The sequence below is a fragment of the Myotis brandtii genome, unplaced genomic scaffold (genome assembly GCF_000412655.1).
Source record: "Myotis brandtii unplaced genomic scaffold, ASM41265v1 scaffold923, whole genome shotgun sequence".
Classification (NCBI taxonomy): domain Eukaryota; kingdom Metazoa; phylum Chordata; class Mammalia; order Chiroptera; family Vespertilionidae; genus Myotis; species Myotis brandtii.
In genome coordinates this window covers 24087-27691 of record NW_005371804.1, presented here as the reverse complement: position 1 = coordinate 27691, position 3605 = coordinate 24087, and positions in this window count along the sequence as shown.

Below are 3605 nucleotides of genomic sequence, written 5' to 3'. Positions count from 1 at the left end.
GGGGGTGTGCAAGAGGCAGCCAATCGATGATTCTCTCTCATCACTGATGTTTCTCTCTCTCTCCCTCTCCCTTTCTCTCTAAATCAATATAAACAAATAAATAATAAAAGAAGACTTTGTATTATTCATTAAAGCTAAACATGCTGCTAGCTGTGACCTAGCTTTTCCACCCCTCATTACAGGACCGAGGAAACTCGCCCGTCACCAGAGAGCTGTGGAGAGCACCCATTTAGCAGCACTGTGACAGCCCACACCGGAAACCACACTGCTTTGGTCTGAATGTCTGAACCCCCAAAGATGACAGCATTAGGTGGGGCCTTTGGGAGTGAACACAGAAGCGAGTCCTCACCAGAACTCAATCGTGCCGGGACCTCGACCTTGGACTTCCCAGCCTTCAGGACTATGAGAAATACCTGTGTTGCTGATAAGCTACCCAGCCTGTGGTATTTTGTTACACAGTCCAAATGGACTAAGACACACTCTGAAGCAGTGAAAATGAATGAACTATGAACAACACCAATCAACATGGGTGTGTCTTTAAAATATGTTGGTGAGAGAAGCAAGTCAAGCCTTGGCCAGTTTGGCTCAGTGGACAGAGTGTCAGCCTGCGGACTGAAGGGTCTTGGATTCAATTCCGGTCAAGGGCACAAACCTCAGTTGCAGGCTTGATCCCTGGCCCTGGTCAGGGCGTGTGCAGCAATCAATCGATGTGTATCTCTCACATCAATGTTTTTCTCTGTCTCTTCCCACACACACACACTCTCTCTCTAAAAATCTATAGGAAATATCCCCGGGTGAGGATTAACAAAAACAAAAAAAGAAGCAAGTCAAAGAAGAACACATGTAATATGAGTCCATTTATATAAAGCTCAAAAATCGGCAAAACAACCCTGGCCGGTTTGGCTCAGTGGATAGAGCGTCAGCTGGCCGAGGGTCCTGGATTCGATTCCAGTGAAGGCCACACGCCTTGGTTGCAGGCTCCTTCCCAGCCAGGGCCCTAGTCCGGGTTCGTGCAGGAGGCAGCCAATCTATGTGTTTCTCTCACATCGATGATTCTCTCTGTCTTTCCCTCTCTCTTCCACCCTCCTTAAAAACCAATGGAAAAATATCCTCAGGTGAGGATTAACAAAAACAAAATAAAATAAAAAATAGGCAAAACAAAAACAGTGTATTGTTTAGGTACAGATACACTGCAGATAGAGGAAAGAAAGGGAATGATAAACACGCAATTCACTACACGCTGCTGTCTCTGGTGCAGAGGGAGGTGCAAGGGACGGGGAGAAGCACACGGGGACGTCCACGTGTCTGTGCACATCGGACCTCTTACACTGGGTGGTGCGCACATGGTTGCTCATCTACCTCTTACACTGGGTGGTGCGCACATGGTTGCTCATCTATTACTTGTCTTTACACATATGTCATTATCATATGACATATTTCATCACAATTTTTTAAAATATATTTTTTTTATTGATTTCAGAGAAGAAGGGAGAGGGAGACAGAAACATCAATGATGACAGAGAATCATTGATTGGCTGCATCCTGCATGCCCCACACTGGGGTTCGAGCCCACAACCTGGGCATATGCCCTGACCCGGAATCGAACCATGACCTCGGGTTCATAGGTCAACGCTCAATCACTAAGCCACGCCAGCCAGGCTCATCATAAATTTTTAATGACATAAAATTTAATGGCATCCATGTGTTGAAAAGTCCTCCCCCCACCTAACTGGGCTTCATCCTGCCCTCCCTTGCAGCCCTGAGGACACTGCCTCTTTGCTGAATGGCCAAGGTCCCCTCTGGTTGTTCTTGGATCCAGACAGGCACCCCTGCCCTCACCTGGGCTAAGATCACAGGCTCCAATTTGGCAGCGACAGACGCGTCTGCTGCTTCCTCTGGCCTCCTCTGAGCCTGGCTCCCCAGCAGGTGTCTCCTTTCCCAGCTGACAGCTGTCTGCCAAGCCCGCGGGATAACATCTCCATCTGTGCTGCCCGGAGCAGCAGTTCGGACCGGCGGGCACTTCGGGCCCCAGCACTACCCTGCCATGCAGCCCTCTCCCGGCCCGGGCACAGAGCAACCCACTGCTTGCCCTGAGCTTCCTCCACCTGCGCCACACCAGGTCTGGCCCGTGAGTGGCCACTGGAGACTCCTGAGACCAGTGCTTCACGTTAAATAACAGCGTTATTCTTACAGCGCACATTTCAACCGGGTAGAGAGATTCAGTGACTGACCATCCAGGTTTATGCCATTTTAAAACGGACATGTCCTTCCGGTCCTTTGAGTTTGCTTTTAAAAATCGAAACCTACAATAAACACTATCGTTTCTACCTACTCTGGAAACAAAGCCCTCCGCCTCAGTAATGCACTTGTGTTAGACTGTCCACAGGCTGCAGGAAAGCAAAGTTAGCGAAAGTGCTAGCAAGATAAGCTGCTAATATCTCTGTGAAGGCAGAACGTGCTGAAAAGTTATTTTTAAACATAAAATAATGTGAATGTTCATCTCATTAGACCCATATTTGTAATAGGAAATGTATTTTTTAAATATAAGGGGTTTTTTTTCTTATTTGGAACACCCTTTCTTTCTCCTCCACAACTAAAAAAAAATTGTAAGTGCTAGGTCACAGCAAAACAGGATACGAAAAGCCTTTAAGGTTTTATTTTTATAGCAGAAAATCCTCACAGAACTTTTATTCTCTGAGCTATCATAGGTTGGAAATACACTGCTCAATATTGTCTTGACTGTCACTAGTCTTAATTTAAAAGCATGGTTAAAATAAGAAGAGATTTAAAGTCCTTCTTTCACTGGAAAAGCGCTAAAAGAAAACATGAGATGATGCTTTTAATAATTCTAGTGTACAGAAGGCCTTTTTAAACAAGACTGCAAGAACCATAAAGAACAAAGATGAATAAATTTGTCTACACAAAAAAAATTTAAGTTCTGCATTCCAAAAAAATCACTTTAAAAAACTCAAAAGACAAATAAGAAAGGTGAAAAACTCTAACATCTACTAGTATGATAGCAAAAGAGCTACTTTCCTCATCCACCAAGAGCCACAAGTCTTAGGAATGTGGGTCTGGGGGAAGGATGTGGGGAGGTGGCTAAAAGAAAACATGAGATGATGCTTTTAATAATTCTAGTGTACAGAAGGCCTTTTTAAACAAGACTGCAAGAACCATAAAGAACAAAGATGAATAAATTTGTCTACACAAAAAAAATTTAAGTTCTGCATTCCAAAAAACATCACTTTAAAAACTCAAAAGACAAATAAGAAAGGTGAAAAACTCTAACATCTACTAGTATGATAGCAAAAGAGCTACTTTCCTCATCCACCAAGAGCCCCAAGTCTTAGGAATGTGGGTCTGGGGGAAGGATGTGGGGAGGTGGGAGGGCGGGGAGAGGACAGGAGTGGGAGGAAGGGGAGGGTCTTTCCCTCAGAGGAAGTCCTCTCTATGCTCTGGGAAGCCCCACTTCAAATCCACAGAGAGTAGGACTGGACCATGTAGGTTCCACAAAATAAGCACTTGCCACATTAAGACTGAAAATACGCCCTAGCCCAGTGGTTCTCAACCTTCTTAATGCCGAGACCCTTTAATATTCCTCATGT